Here is a 19,973-nt window from a genome sequence, read left to right as displayed (position 1 = left end):
AGAATTCATGCAGAATGCCATATTTTTCACAAAAGTTTTCAAAAGGTTCATTTTCAAATTCTCCACCATGATCACTTCTAACTTTTAAAATAGTGTAGCCTTTTTCATTTTGAATTTGTTTGCAGAAGATGCTAAACTCATCATAAGCTTCATCTTTTGTTCTTAGGAATTTTACCCAAGTCCATCTACTGTAATCATCAACAATTACTAATCCATACTTCTTTCCATTGATAGAGGCAGTTTGAACTGGCCCAAAAAGATCGATGTGAAGAAGTTCCAATGGTCTTGAGGTAGAGACAATGTTCTTAGGTTTAAAAGAAGATTTTGTAATCTTTCCTTTTTGACATGAACCACAAAGTGTGTTTGAGTGATATTTGATTTTAGGTAAACCTCTGACAAGGTCAAGCTTGCTAAGCTTAGAGATTAACCTCCAGTTAGCATGGCCTAACCTCTTATGCCAGATCCATTTTTCTTCACTCAAGGTCAAAAGACACATCACTTTTTGTTCATTCAAATCAGAAAGATTAATTTTATAAACATTGTTCTTTCTCAGACCTTTGAATATAATGGAGTTATCAGATTGTTTGGTTACAGTACATGATTCCTTATTAGAAATGACTACATAACCATTGTCGCAAAATTGACTTATGCTCAATAGATTATGCTTAAGTCCATCAACTAACCAAACATCATTAATAGATAGGGAAGAATTACCTACTGTACCTGTACCTATTATCTTTCCTTTTTGATTACCTCCAAAGCCAACAGATCCTCCTTCTTTCATAGTCAGCTTAGAAAATAGTTGTTTATCACCAGTCATATGCCTTGAACATCCACTATCCAGATACCATGTGTAACACCCAAACCCATTATTTATATATTTCTACCTTTAGTAAAATCTTTTTCAAAATACGCAACGGAAAATCACATTTAATTTATTGAATATTGGTTCGAGTATTACACTCCTCTATCAAAATAATACTAATGTAATTAATTAGTAAAAACAGTGTTTATACAAAATAATCATTTCTCAAAATGTATAGTTTTACAAATAAATATCGAAAATCATAAAGACCCTATAGTCTAAATACAACCCTTTCCCGTGTCACAATCAGAGCGGAGCTTCACCGACGACTCGACATCGAATACCACAAAATCCTGTAAATCTGGACCCCCAACGGTCCAGCACATAACACATAAAAGAGAGTTAGATAACATACTCAAAATATACAAGTGTAAGTAAATTGTACTTAAACACTTCTTCATAAAAACATGCATAATCATACATTATACATATACATCACCATCATTCATGCATATTCATATCTCATGCATATACTTCATTTATCACCTAATCAAACATCCACAAAATACACCAAACATATAGTTTCACGTCGTCTCGGACAATACCAAAACATCAACAAATACATTGTTCAGATTATGGTCATGACGGACCCTGCGTTGTTCAATTTATAGTCATGACGGACTCTGCGTTGTTCATTTTATAGTCATGACGGACTCTGCGTTGTTCATTTTATAGTCATGACGGACTCTGCGTTGTTCATTTTATAGTCATGACGGACTCTGCGTTGTTCATTTTATAGTCATGACGGACTCTGCGTTGTTCATTTTATAGTCATGACGGACTCTGCGTTGTTCATTTTATAGTCATGACGGACTCTGCTACTCACATACGGATTAACAATCAACATTTACCAAGTATGTGTCAAACATCATTTATAATAAAATGCACACATAATCCCTAATGCAATCTAATGCTTCACATTCATTTTAATTAGCATTAAGCTCTTCCTTTACTAATGTGGAACACTATCCAACATTACTTCTTTATTAAGATAACACTATACCTTAATATCCTTCTTTATCGAATAAAATAATTCGATATACTTCTTTATTAGAATAACATAATCCTAATATCCTTCTTTATTAAGTTAATTAACACCTTAATATTCTTCATTTATACTTCATACATGATTAACAATCATTATAAGCATCAACAAGCATCAACAAGCATTAACAATCATCAACAATCATCAACAATCATGTAAGAATAAGACACTGATTCGAAACTACATGCAAAGGAAGATCGCAGATGAAAAACTGGTGCAAAGTGCAGTATTTACGCCCGGGGCGGAAATATTTACGCCTGGGGCGGAACTTTACGCCTGAGGCGGAAATGTTTACGCCTGGGGCGGAAAAACATCTGAAAGGCTGGCTGCTCACTGCTCTGCCGTTTCAGGCGGAAATTATTGGACAGCCTCTCATTGCAACGATCATAACTTGGGCTACGAAAGTCCAATGGAGACGCACATATACTCGTTGGAAAGCTAACAAACAGGGCTACAACTTTTATGTTGGCCACTAAAACCAGTTCACAACGAAAAGAGGTCAAAATTGCACGTAAAGGTTCAGACCTCATAGATAACAATTTTCTACATTTCTCATTTCAAACTCTAAACTCTCAAGACTCTCACATAAGCCATTTTTCATGTTATAAACCCCAAATAAGTTCATATTCAAGTGCAACAAACATATCTAAACACAAAAGGACAGTTCATTTCTCAGATCTACGTCATAAACATCGAAAAAGTAAAGATTGACACTTTTTCATCAAAACTCTCAAGAACACAAGTTCTTGAGTTTAATCTGTTATAAAACTCGTTTTTAACCATTAAATCCGTTCATTAATCATGTTAAAAGCATGTTAAACATATTAAGAACATTAGGAACGATTTCCATCAAGAAAATCCGTTCTAAGCTAAAACGAAAATGGGGTGGAGGAAGTTCGGGTGAGGAGAAATCGACATTCTCCCCTTCCTCGAGTCACCCACGAATATGAAATCTACTCTCTTACCTGGATTCGAAGAAAACACGACGAAGATCTCGAATCCCTAGCTCTCCCCTTGCTCTAGCTCCCAAGCTCTCCTCTTCTCCTCTCAAGAACACAAGAACCATGAGAAATGAATTTCTCTCTCTCTTCCTTGCCCTTAATGGGCGCCCCCCTCACACACACTTAAGGCCCATTGGGCCTCAAGCCCAATTGGCTTGGCCCAATAACACGTTAACTCTCTCTACTCGCTTAATAACTAAAGTATTCGATAAATAACTCAAGTTATTAACTTAATTAAAATTCCACGTTAAATAAAATATTTTAACACATAAAAATAATAATATGAAAATTGGGTCGTTACAACTCTCCCCTACTTAAAGGATTTTCGCCCTCGAAAATTACGCTACTAAAACAACTCTGGATAACTCCTGTATCCGACCCTCCAATGAAACGTTCAAAACACTGCACATTACCAAGTTTGACAAAATTAATTTATCCCATCCAACACAATTTTTGTCCATTTATCAACAAGAGATCAAGGACGGCCAGTTCCTCAATTTGTCGATAAATATTCAACAATCATGATATCGGCATAAACCATTCTTATCAAACCGCTAAAACGTCCACTCCGCACGAAACATCCATAGATTCATATTCTACGGTACTCACAACTCTACCCCAAAACAGGTATAACCAATCGAACTCTCTGAAAGATACTTCCGTGGAATACTTCCACAACTCCATAATTCTCTGATTCCCTCATGAATCACTTAACCGTGTTACATCACTTATTCATATTCGAATCTTATTCCAAACATATCACTCGATAATTCAATTCCAACAATCACTTGACGACCACATTCTCAAACTTCATTGATACATGCTAAAAACTACCGTCTCTAACCGTCAAATTCCTTTTCTCACATTGAGTCGAATCCAATACGACTACTCTGTTCCCAAGTAATCTCTCAACCAACATTTGCATTCCTTAACGCAACATTTTCCAATACCACTTCTCCTTAATCCCTTAGCAATTCGCTACTTCAAAATTAGGCTACCACCTAAAATTGGTTCTCCAAACGATCATAACCTCTATCTCGTTGATTCCAACAACATCTTCAATTCTCTCACACTCCACCTATCCATGTTCCCCATCATCTTGCATTGCAACAAGTATACTCTTCTCCGTTTATTCACCCATCGGTTTCTTATTCACCTCCGACCTCTACCAATCATCATCTTTCTATGGATAGCTATCTTTAAACTCCCCCTTAGTACATTCGATACCAAAATCAAACTCTTGAATTAAATCCACAAGGCTTCAAATACTCGTCATACGATCTAATCCCATCCATTAAATTCTAATATAAGGTACAAGGTCTTCCAATATCAACTCTTTGTCTTAGTATTCTTACTAGCGACTCCTTGTCTACTCCCAACATGACATTTCTAGAAAATTTCCAAAAATTCTCGTCCAAAATACATCTTAAGTTTATTCACCAAATCACTACCGTCCCATCATCCATGATGAAACAATTTAAAATCTTTTACTTCATTGTCACCGATTACGACCATACTACATCAACATCCACGATGCATCTAACAAAACTAGTCTCTACCGACTCTTCCATTCCATGAATCCAAATTCCTTAGCAAATACTTACTCACTCTTATCTTGTGGGCACTACCAAATGCTCTCTGACACTTACCTTAGGCATCACCTTCAACTCCTTACTATATGTGCTCAAACACAACATCTACTCACATGTGCGATAATCCTTTTCGCAAATTCTCACTTAACACAAGTCACTTCCAACATTATCTCCCATTACTCATTCTCTGCTCGTTCTTCAACAGCTAACTTTCTTATTTCCAATCATTCTAAGACGTTACTACTCACTTAGCTTCATCTCAACCTCCAAGGCTCTACGTTCTCATTCAACATCGACACAAATTGCCCTGTCATTATCCAAATCCAATTACCCTTTCTTCGGCAAGCCTCTCACAAAATCTTTCGAATTGTTATCCCACTTCCAACGATTCAACAAACATACCAATCCTATTATGATATTTCTCAATTCCATTCTCATCTACTTTAAAACCTACTTCCCTTCATCCATTAATTAACACCAACAGTTCACTAATCTTCACATCTCTTTCTCTAAGTTTCTCAAACCTCTTCTAGAAATCACCTCGCACACTAGACTTAGAACTCCGACTTGTTCAACCAATTCAACATACTACCATATGCACGACTCACGTAAAACTTCTTACTCCAACATCCGGTACAACATCCGATCCCCTTGGATGACAACTTACTTCAAAATCATCACCTCTCAAGAATCCTAATCACTCCCTCTTCCGATCAAACAGGTACTTCAACCTTGGTCCACAAAAATGATGCCTTCAAACTTTTAGTGCAACACACGATCCTTGATCGTCCCGAATACTCTTCATCTCACTTAACCAATCTCACTAACGCCCCACGATGAAACACTTGGTCCGACAACTTCTCTTCTAGTAGTTTCTCACAACTTGTTACGCCCATTCATTCCACTTCGAACAACGTCACCACTTCCTGAATATTCCGCTTCAAGAACATCTCTACTCATCTCATCTTCTCACGATCGAAACATCTCGGAGGGATATAACCTTCTCCCCCACTTATCTCAAACTCACTCGTACTCTTCCACTAGAACTTCCGGTGCTCACACCTAACGGTTCTATCGTCTCTAAACATATTCTTCCTAAGAAGAAACTAGTATCGACATCGTTTACACGCATGTCGCATACATGGGACAAAACCTAACCCACGATACCTAAACACTCACACAAAATCATGCAAGCATCCAAGTAACCTATACTCCCCTCACTTCTCAAAGTTAGGAAATTAAAACAACACAAGAAAAATGAACATTGCAACGCAATAATCCATATTCACATTTATTCTAGTCCTAACAAACACAAGAAGACAAGAAACTCACATCCAATCAACTTAGGACACGACATCAACAAAATAAAATTCTTGTCTGGCTCCCTCGCTTAGCAAAAGCTAGCGAGTTCCCGGCGAGACAAGTCAAAAACATTCACAGGATATAGCAAGACTTAGCGAGACTCAGCGAGGTTCATTCTTCGCCTAGCGAGCACATCCAAAAATCTGGGTGCTCTGCTACGGTTTTGAACTTACGCTCACTAAACTCTCATTTTCTCGACTCACTAATCCACAAAATCCAAACATATAACAAACACATACCAGGACACATTAATATCCTACTCTTCTCACCATTTTGAAAATTAATTTTCACTCACCCAAAAGAAAATAACTCTATATTTTCACCAAAATCTTCAAGAAATAATATTAGTTTTTAAAATTATTTCAAATCAATACCACATGCAGTTTTATATCATGCCGGATCGTCACATGCAGTTTTACATCATGCCGGATCATCACATGCAGTTTTATATCATGCCGGATCGTCAACAATTAGCAAATAAGCATCAATCAATCAAGTTTAAACTACACAAAGGTTAAACTCTAAGCATATACAACTATTATAAACATAGAAGTATAGCACTCACACCATTACTCAACAAAACAATGGATCTATTAATCCAATTCACACCACTCATAGTTCCTAAATGAACAACAAAAGTGATTTCACAAAACAAACACCACAAAATTGTTAGACAAACACGACTGACACACAATACTCACTTGGTCTGACTGCACAGACCTGCTCTGATCGACACATAACCCACACAGTCCGAAGACAACGGGGCTCTGATACCAATTGTAACACCCAAACCCATTATTTATATATTTCTACCTTTAGTAAAATCTTTTTCAAAATACGCAACGGAAAATCACATTTAATTTATTGAATATTGGTTCGAGTATTAAACTCCTCTATCAAAATAATACTAATGTAATTAATTAGTAAAAACAGTGTTTATACAAAATAATCATTTCTCAAAATGTATAGTTTTACAAATAAATATCGAAAATCATAAAGACCCTATAGTCTAAATACAACCCTTTCCCGTGTCACAATCAGAGCGGAGCTTCACCGACGACTCGACATCGAATACCACAAAATCCTGTAAATCTGGACCCCCAACGGTCCAGCACATAACACATAAAAGAGAGTTAGATAACATACTCAAAATATACAAGTGTAAGTAAATTGTACTTAAACACTTCTTCATAAAAACATGCATAATCATACATTATACATATACATCACCATCATTCATGCATATTCATATCTCATGCATATACTTCATTTATCACCTAATCAAACATCCACAAAATACACCAAACATATAGTTTCACGTCGTCTCGGACAATACCAAAACATCAACAAATACATTGTTCAGATTATGGTCATGACGGACCCTGCGTTGTTCAATTTATAGTCATGACGGACTCTGCGTTGTTCATTTTATAGTCATGACGGACTCTGCGTTGTTCATTTTATAGTCATGACGGACTCTGCGTTGTTCATTTTATAGTCATGACGGACTCTGCGTTGTTCATTTTATAGTCATGACGGACTCTGCGTTGTTCATTTTATAGTCATGACGGACTCTGCGTTGTTCATTTTATAGTCATGACGGACTCTGCTACTCACATACGGATTAACAATCAACATTTACCAAGTATGTGTCAAACATCATTTATAATAAAATGCACACATAATCCCTAATGCAATCTAATGCTTCACATTCATTTTAATTAGCATTAAGCTCTTCCTTTACTAATGTGGAACACTATCCAACATTACTTCTTTATTAAGATAACACTATACCTTAATATCCTTCTTTATCGAATAAAATAATTCGATATACTTCTTTATTAGAATAACATAATCCTAATATCCTTCTTTATTAAGTTAATTAACACCTTAATATTCTTCATTTATACTTCATACATGATTAACAATCATTATAAGCATCAACAAGCATCAACAAGCATTAACAATCATCAACAATCATCAACAATCATGTAAGAATAAGACACTGATTCGAAACTACATGCAAAGGAAGATCGCAGATGAAAAACTGGTGCAAACTGCAGTATTTACGCCCGGGGCGGAAATATTTACGCCTGGGGCGGAACTTTACGCCTGAGGCGGAAATGTTTACGCCTGGGGCGGAAAAACATCTGAAAGGCTGGCTGCTCACTGCTCTGCCGTTTCAGGCGGAAATTATTGGACAGCCTCTCATTGCAACGATCATAACTTGGGCTACGAAAGTCCAATGGAGACGCACATATACTCGTTGGAAAGCTAACAAACAGGGCTACAACTTTTATGTTGGCCACTAAAACCAGTTCACAACGAAAAGAGGTCAAAATTGCACGTAAAGGTTCAGACCTCATAGATAACAATTTTCTACATTTCTCATTTCAAACTCTAAACTCTCAAGACTCTCACATAAGCCATTTTTCATGTTATAAACCCCAAATAAGTTCATATTCAAGTGCAACAAACATATCTAAACACAAAAGGACAGTTCATTTCTCAGATCTACGTCATAAACATCGAAAAAGTAAAGATTGACACTTTTTCATCAAAACTCTCAAGAACACAAGTTCTTGAGTTTAATCTGTTATAAAACTCGTTTTTAACCATTAAATCCGTTCATTAATCATGTTAAAAGCATGTTAAACATATTAAGAACATTAGGAACGATTTCCATCAAGAAAATCCGTTCTAAGCTAAAACGAAAATGGGGTGGAGGAAGTTCGGGTGAGGAGAAATCGACATTCTCCCCTTCCTCGAGTCACCCACGAATATGAAATCTACTCTCTTACCTGGATTCGAAGAAAACACGACGAAGATCTCGAATCCCTAGCTCTCCCCTTGCTCTAGCTCCCAAGCTCTCCTCTTCTCCTCTCAAGAACACAAGAACCATGAGAAATGAATTTCTCTCTCTCTTCCTTGCCCTTAATGGGCGCCCCCCTCACACACACTTAAGGCCCATTGGGCCTCAAGCCCAATTGGCTTGGCCCAATAACACGTTAACTCTCTCTACTCGCTTAATAACTAAAGTATTCGATAAATAACTCAAGTTATTAACTTAATTAAAATTCCACGTTAAATAAAATATTTTAACACATAAAAATAATAATATGAAAATTGGGTCGTTACACCATGAGTGTTTCATGATATTTCTTTGAGTGGCAGGCTGTATGAGAAACAACTTTAATCATTGCGATAGAACTCTTCATCAAGGTTAATGATAAAGTCATCCCAATATTCTTCATCTTCATTTATCAAGTTCTGATTGTTAACTTGAGAACTTGTCAGCCATTGGTCTAGGACATAAGCCCTTCTTCCTTTGCATAGGACTTGTTTCCATACTCTAGGTAGGACATATCCTTTCCTAGTTGGTAAATCTGAATGATACATTATTTCAGCTTTTGGTACCCATCTTCTGGGTCCACGCTTGTTAGTCCATACATGCTTACTATGTTGTCTAGTGTTAGAGAAAGATCTTGGTTTGGAATAATGACCTTTTTGAAACCTTTTCTTTTGAAATCTGTTATTATTCCAAGATTTGGATTGTTTATGATTCCAGGGTTTGTATTTATCATCAATCCCATGTTCTGATTGATTATATCTACTTACTCTAGAATCATAAATAATCTGAGTCTTGTACTTCATCTGAGATTTGGATTTTGAATTTTTTCTTTTAAAAACTTCTGATCTTTTAGATTGACTAGCTTCAGGTACTGAAGTTCCTTTGGATTCAGAATTTGAAGTTTCAGATGTTGAAGCTTTCAGAACTTCTGAACTGATGTTCTCAGGTTCTGAACAACTTCTATCTTCTGAACTTTTCTTTCCAGATCCTGAGAAACTAGGTTCCTCTGAGCTGTCAGCTTCTAAATCACTCAGATCATTTTTGTTATTTTCAACATTACCAAGATTCTTTCCCTCTTCACTTTGTGGAACAACATAATAAACCCAAGATTTTCCAACCTTTTTGGCAGAGGTCTTCAGCTTTGAATATGTTCTACCATATTCATAGCCAAGTCCCTCTCCTCTATGTCTCATGACATTATAAACAAGATTAGCAGCTTTGCTCTTACCAAGGTTGAGATGCACAAACTGTTGAAGAGCTATTTCCTGCTCATCAATAGGTTTGTGACAAACAGCACAACCCTTTTCAAAGTCATTTACTCTATTCAGAGTTTCTTGATACAGACCTTGAAAGTGTTCTGCTTGTTCAGTCAGAGTGTTAAGCTTTTCTTGTAAAACTTTTTGTTTACTTAACACTCTGAGATGTTTCTCAATGACCTTGTTAAGTGCAGTTATAAGTTGAGATTTAGAGCAGTCATAAAATACCTCATCAGTTACTTCAGAATCTGATTCTGATTCTGATTCATCGTCTGAGTCTGCATCTGAATCAGCTGAAGCCATCAGGGCTAGATTTGCCTCTTCTTCTTCCTCAACTTCTTCCTCAGATGATAGCTCTTCAAAAGTAGCCATCAGACTCTTTTTCAATTTGCTCTTGAATTGTTGCTTCTTTGAGCTGTATCTTTTGCTTTTGTCTTTAGCAGACATTTCTGGACAATCAGCAATAAAGTGTCCTGGCTTCTTACAGTTGAAGCAGTTCTTCTGATCATCCTTTTTGCTGACAAAATTTCTGGAGCTGTTACCTCTGAAATTTCTTTTGTTAAATCTGTTCCATTGCTGAAACTTGGTGAATAAAGCAAACTCATCCTCATTCATCTCATCCTCTTGACCATCAGCAGAAGATTCTTCTTCAATATCAAGAAGCTGAGTCTTAAGAGCCTTAGAAGTAGTCCTAGTTGACTGTAAAGCCACTGACTTGGACTTCTTCTTAGTTTCTGAGTCAGCATCCAGAACCATCTCATGGCTTCTGAGATTGCTTATCAGAGCTTCAAGACTCAGAGTCTTGAGATTTTGAGCTTCCTCTATAGCAGTGACCTTGGGTCTCCAAGCAATAGGAAGACTTCTCAGAATCTTCTGAACATGGTCATAGGTGGAATAACTTCTCTTAAGAGCTTTAAGACCAGATACAAGGATTTGAAACCTTGTAAACATAGTCTCAATGTTTTCATCTTGTTGCATAGTGAATAGTTCATATTGCCTTATCAAAAGACTAGCTTTAGCCTCTTGAACCTTTTCATTACCATCATAGGTAGCACACATAGAATCAAAGATAGATTTAGCAGTAGACTTGTTCTCTATTCTGACATAATCCTCATGTCTAATAGCACCAACAACAATATCCTTTACTCTATGATGCTTAGTGTAGATTTTTAAGTTAGCTGGTGTGAGTAACTTTCTATGCTCAATGGACAATCTTCCATGTTCATTTAAGTTTTCAAAAGTTACTCCCAGCTCAACCAAATCCCACAACTCATGATCAATAGCAGTAATATTGCTATACAGTCTTTCCTTCCACCACTCAAATAATGATGCATCACCATTGAATATAGGGGCTTTTCTATTGCCACTATGTTCATGTGATTCATTACTCAAGTAATCATAACCAAAAGCATTTCTAGGACCACCACCAGCTCCACTGGCCTCACCGGCTTCACCGGTTGTTCTAGTACTACTATCGTCTCCTCCAGACATAGTGTTCTCACAAGATCTTTACTGTCTCACTGTTAAGTGAAAGTAACAGACCAGGTGCTCTGATACCAATTGAAGGTGTGAAAACACAAGAAGGGGGGGGTTGAATTGTGTTTTAGCTAAGTTAAAACTTTTTCAAGTTCTTAACTCAACTACGTTAGCAGCGGATAAATAACACAAATAATAACAAGAGAGAGAGAGAGAGATCACACAAGCAATTTATACTGGTTCCTCTCACAAAACGAGAGTAGTCCAGTCCCCTTGCACTTCCAAGGGATTTCACTATAATCACACAAGATTACACCTGCTCAAGCACACAAGCAAGAGACTTCTCAACAATGCTCAAGCACACAAGCTTAAGACTTCACACTTAAGCACACAAGCTTAAGTTTCACACTTAAGCACACAAGCTTAAGTTTCCTCAAGTAATAGTAAAGTATATAACAATATACAAATGCTCTTAACAGAACCTAATGAGAGCCAATACAAAGATTACAGAGTATTAGACTAAAGTGCAAAAACACTTAACAACGGTTCAGAGCTTGTATATCGCAGAGTTCAGAGTTTGTTCAGCGTACGTTCAATCCTTAATAATTGTATATGTGTTGTAGCTGATTCTTCTAGTATATATACCACTAGAAAAGAGTCGTTGCAAAAGGAACCGTTGGAGTTGATAATCTTTTGTCTTCAAGCAGTCTGTCTTGATGCAGTTTGGTTGTATCCAAAACTAAGAAAGAGTTTCAGTTACTTTGACTACTGCAGAGTGGACTTTCCTTATTCAGCTAACAAAACTGAAGACCCACGTTCTCAAAAGAGGACAGACAAAACAAGAGTAGCTGGACTGATCAGGCTTGAAAGGTCCTTTTCTTCATTGGTAGAAGAGTTGACTTGCAAAGGGAATCTTTACAGATATTCAAAAGATCGTCAGAGGTTGATGAAGCTTGTAATCAGTCAAGAAGTTCTGAAGACTTCATCCTCTGAATGTTGTATCTTCTGAAGTCCAACATCTTCTGAGCGCTTGAACATCTGAATTCACATCCTCTGAACTTCATATGATGCTTATATCTGCGCACTTAAAATAAATTTTTAGTCCTTCCAATTGTTAATTAATACTTTGTTATCATCAAAACCTTTATAGATTTAGGGGCAAACATTTTTAAATCAATTTTGTTCCAACAGACCTCTAGTCTCAAAATGAGAAAGCAACTTACAATGAACTTCGTGCTGAAAATGAAAGACTCCGCAATGAGAACATCCAGTTGAAGGAACAATTGGAGAATACTCTTTGCATAACATGTGGTCGTCCATTTTGTAAGAATCATGAAAACATGGAACAACTTTGTCTTGAAAATGCTCGTCTCAAAGAAGAGGTGAGTTAATATGACTATCTCTATGGAACAACTTGTATAATTGACAATGTACCCTGTGTATAAAAAAAAAAATGAAGTTTAAATTTTTGTTGGAGTATGAAGTTTACCCATGACTTAACATAACATATATTTCATAATATTTATGAAAAATGGTAATAGTCTATCTTGTGACTAGTTTTGAGATATTCATATTGGACACATTCTCAATATAATTTTTTTAGTAATTTTTTTTTGCGTATTCGATTTATATTCATAGCGGTCCTCCCAATTTTTTATACTAGCTCCACCACTGTTGTTTGTCTTTGTGAAAAGCTCACCTCAAAGTGACCTTAAATTATAAAAGTTATCAAGATAATTGATATAATTTGAGTGTTACACCTTTTATTCATAAACAATTAACAGTGAAGGTCTTATTTCATTCTATATGTTTTTCAGATAGACATGCGTAGGTATCACTACATCTGGATGTAGAAGCGGTCGCTTGGAGTTTATGTTGCTATTTGCAGTTTTATTTAAATTTATGTTGGACTGGATATTTTACTAAGATTGAATAACTATATGTTTAGTTTATGTATTAGACAATTGGTTGTCATGCTAAACTTAAAACATTATTTGTAATTTTACTTTATTTGGTACTATTTATTAATATTCCGAATAATATTTCAGTTATATCTAGAAGAGGTTAATTGCAGTTGTGCGTGGAGGATGTCTTTAGTTTACCAGGAAAAAAATTATAGGTATTTATTATTTGCGGTATTATATATTAATTTTGCACATTTTTAATATATTGATTTTGTGTTTCAAAATAGTATAAATATCTAGCTAGATGTATAATTTGTTCAGCTTAAGTGTGGCTCTGTGAGTGGCCAGTCTCACATTCACCGTTATAATTTGACATGGACTTAAGCCAATCTTATAAAACCAGATTATAAGGTTAGAATTGTACACAATTATAAATACATGTCTATGTCATATCTAATTCAATATTTGACTATTAACATCAACTATGAATGTGCTATATAATAAATGTGAGCAACATACCCAATGTTTCAAGGTTCTCGGTAGAGATATGGTGCCTTGAGTCGTTAGACCACTACTAATATGCTCTACACATCTTAACACACAATAGGAAGTAAATGATCCTCTTATATACTTTGTTATCACCAAAACAAAATTAGAGATTTGTTGATCTTTAAATTCAACCTAGTTTTTTCTAACACAATTGAATTTTCGTCTTCGTCAAAAACATTAGCCTCTTATTTGAATAGATGAACTACAACATTTTTAGACAAATGTTAAAATCTAGGACAACTATAGCATTCAACTTTTGATATTTACGCCTCCCTTCAGATATTACTTTTTAAACACCGATTAAATGAGGGCACTGCTACGATGGCTCCCACCCCTCCTTCTATATTGGGCTTCCACTTCAGATATTTCTTTTTAAACACCGATTAAATCCACATCTGAAGAAACTTGCTTCCAGAGTCAGGCTTTCAGAATCTCTATAGGTTTCGCATATAGAGCAATTAATTATTTTCACCTAATGGTATAACTTTTGTCAATTTTTGAAACACTAAGAAAGCAAACTTTAACCTAATCAACTATTTATGTGTATAACTGACAAAAAGTATTAATTTATTTCCCTAAAGTACATGTTACAGATGAATCTATAGTATACTATATTATCCACAAATAGATTCAGACTTCAAAGAAATATGAAATGGTCCCTCATGTCGTCGAAAAGTACAAAAGAAAACAACAATTGAAAACGACAGTACCTGACATCAGATGAAGAAGCCATTCCCGATAATGAACGGATACGATTTGATGACTTGAGCGAATATCCTTATTGAGCGACAACATTGACGGGGAGTTGAGAAAATCGAGTGGAACTCATGGTAAAGGAAAAGATGAATGGATAGGATTTTTTCTTTGTCTCTTCATTGCTCTCAATTACATCCAAACCGAGCAGGCCAAGAAAAACGGGTTGTGGGTCTTAAGACCCAACCAAGTGTTAAGAAGATCCATTGCTAAATGCTCCCATTCGCATGATACTTGAAACCCCCGATACTTAATATATTAAAAGTCCTTTTTTTGTGTTTTATTTGGGTTGCAATTAGAAGCATTTGTTTTGATGTAGTGTTATAATAGGTTGGCTTAATGGACCGAAAACGCAAGCACGGTCCAAAAAGCCCGCATGAATGGTAAACAAACAAAATATGTGGATGATCTTAGAGATGGACACTTGTTATTTTTTGCTATCAGTTGGTTTTCTCTCTCTTCCATTCCTAAAGGGTGTTTGAATGAAATTAATAGGAATTGAGTTGGCGTTGAGTGACTGTTGGGCAAAGGTTTGTTTTGTGGCTGGAGTTTTGCTACAGGTTGTTCGTGATCCTGCATTGGAGCTGTTGGTGTTGAAGAAAAAATGGTAGCTTGGTGGATTCAAGAAGACTTATAGGAAAGTTACAAGTCCATAGACGACGCCACTGCTTTGAATAGGCAGAACAAAACAACTCATTTGGTGAGACTAAGGTGTTGTTTGTTATGGCTAAGAGCTTCAAGCACAGAGGGGACAAATACCTGCATAAATATTAACGCTGAAGTCAATATTTGCTTAAGGGGAATGTGTATGAATTGAGTGAACTGTGTGTACCTTGAGTGCTGATGCATAGGTGCATTTAAAGGAAACATCATGCATGAATATGAATGAAGAGTGACAATTCCACTACGTGACTATCATAATGAATAATACCATGAAATGACTATTCTTTTACTATTATGAGTTGAACATTTGGGCCTTGAATGTATTGAGCTCTAGCCAATCCAGAATAGAGATATCAATTAATAGGGTAAAATAGTGTTTACCCCTTGTAATGTTCACAAATTTTAGTTACCCCTTGTAACATTTTTTTTATTACCCCATGTAATGTCAAGATTTCTTCCTTTTATCCCCACATGGAATATGTTGCCTTTAGATTTCTCATAAATGATGACATGACATGTTTAGTGAGGGGGTAAACCAAAATTCGCTAACATTACAAGTGTAAAAGGACGGATTTTTAAGCCAACATATTCATTGACGGACTAAAAAGGAAGAATCTTGACATTACATGTTGGGTAATTGAAAAAATATTAAGGTGTATACCAAAATTACCTAACATTACCGGATGATCAACACTAATTAACCCTGATTAATAAAACTTATACTTTTTAAAGTGAATAACCGAGAGTACTAGGGTTCAAACCCCGACCTTGACATTTATATGCAATGTTCCTACTCATCGAACTATGCTCGCGGGGACTATACCCATTGTTGTCTTAAATATAAGTTAATTAAAATCTCAAATATATTTGATCAAATATTGACCTAAATACATTTGACTTTTTAATCATATTTTTTATAATAAGACTTTTTTTCCATCAAAAGAAACCGTCAAAAGACTTTTTTAATTATTTTAAATATAATATTTAAATGATATTTTAGGAATTTCAACGTTAAATTGAGTAAAATTAATTATACTTGATATTATCAAATGAATATACTTTTTTCTATATTTTGAGGCAGCAAATTCTTTACAAGTACTACTCACTATTTTTTTTAGGTCATTTTCCCATCCTTTGATTTTTTTAGGTCAAAAGAGATAAAACAAAGTCAAGTTTTTTGAACTGGAGATGGACTTGTCAAGAAACATAGCTGATGCTCAACAAGAAGGCTCTAACAAACCAAAAAGAGGAATCAAACGTCATTCTGTCATTCAAACAAGTAGACTGGAAGAGTAAGACAACTAATCCTTTACTTGCGAAAAATTTCTTAGATTTTTTTTTTAAATTCATTTTATTAGCCTGTGAAAGAGTATTAAATTCGCATTATTGTTGAACCTTTAATCACCCCCATTTTATACCTATATCTCAAAAGTTTATTTAAAAAATAAAACAAAAATATATAAAAGAGGAGGACTACACCTTAGTCCTTAATCCCTTGTAATAGATCCAACCCAATTAATAAAATTATGTTGAATTTTGCATCCCTCATTATATTTTGACTAATGATTTTGCATCCAATCCACTATTAATTAGCTAGATCCTATCGATTTGGATTACAATATTATTCATGTCCAAGATCCTATACGCCACCCGAGATGGTTAAGCTTAGATCTCTAGTCTGGGTGGATGGCGGCGCTCCTATTTGTTTTTTTTTAAGAAGCTAAATTAACCCATTCAAATTGGCACTAGAGAGAATCGAACCTCAGATCTCAAGAGGAGCACACTCTCAGGTCCCAAGCCAATACAATGCACCAACTCATATGGGTTCAGCGCTCCTATTTTTTAAATCAATTATTACGAAAAACAACGCATGCCTCCGTCGAGTTAAAATTCGGGGTGTTCAAATTCAAATCAATACAAATTAAAATCTCAAACCGATCAAAAAATCTCAAACCGCATAAACCCAAATATGTTTGGATGTGTTTAGATATGTTATTTTGTGAAAATCGTTGAATCGGATCGGATATGAACACCCATATTTTTAACCTAACATTCGGTAATATTTTTTTTTAACATATTTTATTGTATTTTTATAATATTAATATTTAATAAAAAGACTACAATTTTTAATTTGGATATCCAAAAACTTATCCAAAATAAACCAAACTAACTTTGTAATAAGCGCGTGTAACTTTATCTTTGAATCAAATGAGTTTTTACCTCAAAACCGATCGAAACCGAATCGCGAACATGAAATAAAAAAAACACATATTATTATAATTAGTATAATAAAATTATTATTAAATAATAAAAATATATTTATAATATATTATTATATTATTTAAAAAAATTAAATAAAATGACCAAGTGTGTGTGTGTATGTTAAATAATAAAATTTAAAAATAATATTATTATAATTTAATTTAATAAAAAATTATTATTAAATAAAAAAATCATAATGTATTGTTATTATTTTGAAAAATTAAAATATATGGACAATATTATTATTATTATTAGATTTGTGGTTCATAAATTATATGTTTCAATTTGTTCTTGTGTGTTATTCAATAGTTCTTTCTATATTTTCTCACATACATGGGATCTTTTTTTTTCTTCTTTCAAAATAAAGAATATTTAGGACAATCGATCATCCGACTGCGATCCAAAGAGGTGAGATAGCAAAAGAGGTCGGACTTACCCCAACCCTAGTGCAGTTTTGGTTTCAAAACAAAAGGACCATGAAAAAGGTACATATATTTTCATTTTTATTAATATGATGTTTTTCATTTTAATGACAAAAGTATTTTACATGATTTACCAAGTGGTATATAGACACACTAATAATTTATTTATTTATTATGACCTCTAGTCTCAAAATGAGAAAGCAACTTACAATGAACTTCGTGCTGAAAATGAAAGACTACGCAATGAGAACATCCAGTTGAAGGAACAATTGGAGAATACTCTTTGCATAACATGTGGTCGTCCATTTTGTAAGAATCATGAAAACATGGAACAACTTTGTCTTGAAAATGCTCGTCTCAAAGAAGAGGTGAGTTAATATGACTATCTCTATGGAACAACTTGTATAATTGACAATGTACCCTGTGTATAAAAAAAAAATGAAGTTTAAATTTTTGTTGGAGTATGAAGTTTACCCATGACTTAACATAACATATATTTCATAATATTTATGAAAAATGGTAATAGTCTATCATGTGACTAGTTTTGAGATATTCATATTGGACATATTCTCAATATAATTTTTTTAGTAATTTTTTTTTGTGTATTCGATTTATATTCATAGCGGTCCTCCCAATTTTTTATACTAGCTCCACCACTGTTGTTTGTCTTTGTGAAAAGCTCACCTCAAAGTGACCTTAAATTATAAAAGTTATCAAGATAATTGATATAATTTGAGTGTTACACCTTTTATTCATAAACAATTAACAATGAAGGTCTTATTTCATTCTATATGTTTTTCAGATAGACATGCGTAGGTATCACTACATCTGGATGTAGAAGCGGTCGCTTGGAGTTTATGTTGCTATTTGCAGTTTTATTTAAATTTATGTAGTTGGACTGGATATTTTACTAAGATTGAATAACTATATGTTTAGTTTATGTATTAGACAATTGGTTGTCATGCTAAACTTAAAACATTATTTGTAATTTTACTTTATTTGGTACTATTTATTAATATTCCGAATAATATTTCAGTTATATCTAGAAGAGGTTAATTGCAGTTGTGCGTGGAGGATGTCTTTAGTTTACCAGGAAAAAAATTCTAGGTATTTATTATTTGCGGTATTATATATTAATTTTGCTCATTTTTAATATATTGATTTTGTGTTTCAAAATAGTATAAATATCTACCTAGATGTATAATTTGTTCAAATTAAGTGTGACTCTGTGAGTGGCCAGTCTCACATTCACGGTTATAATTTGACATGGACTTAAGCCAATCTTATAAAACCAGATCATAAGGTTAGAATTGTACACAATTATAAATACATGTCTATGTCATATCTAATTCAATATTTGACTATTAACATCAACTATGAATGTGTTATATAATAAATGTGAGCAACATACCCAATGTTTCAAGGTTCTCGGTAGAGATATGGTGCCTTTAGTCGTTAGACCACTACTAATATGCTCTACACATCTTAACACACAATAGGAAGTAAATGATCCTCTTATATACTTTGTTATAACCAAAACAAAACTAGAGATTTGTTGATCTTTAAATTCAACCTACTTTTTTCTAACACAATTGAATTTTCGTCTTCGTCAAAAACATTAGCCTCTTATTTGAATAGATTAACTACCACATTTTGAGATAAATGTTAAAATCTAGGACAACTATAGTATTCAACTTTTGATTTTTTACGCCTCCCTTCCGATATTACTTTTGAAACACCGATTAAATGAGGGCACTGCTACAAGGGCTCCCACCCCTCCTGCTATATTGGGCTTCCACTTCAGATATTCCTTTTTAAACACCGATTAAATCCACATATGAAGAAACTTGCATCCAGAGTCAGGCTTTCAGAATCTCTATAGGTTTCGCATAGAGAACAATTAATAAGCACTCGCTCTTCTTTTCCGGAACGTTTGTTGTAACACCCGATTTTTATAATTATTATTTTTATT

Source organism: Trifolium pratense, linkage group LG5 (assembly GCF_020283565.1).
Source record: "Trifolium pratense cultivar HEN17-A07 linkage group LG5, ARS_RC_1.1, whole genome shotgun sequence".
NCBI lineage: Eukaryota > Viridiplantae > Streptophyta > Magnoliopsida > Fabales > Fabaceae > Trifolium > Trifolium pratense.
This window is presented reverse-complemented; position numbering follows the sequence as displayed.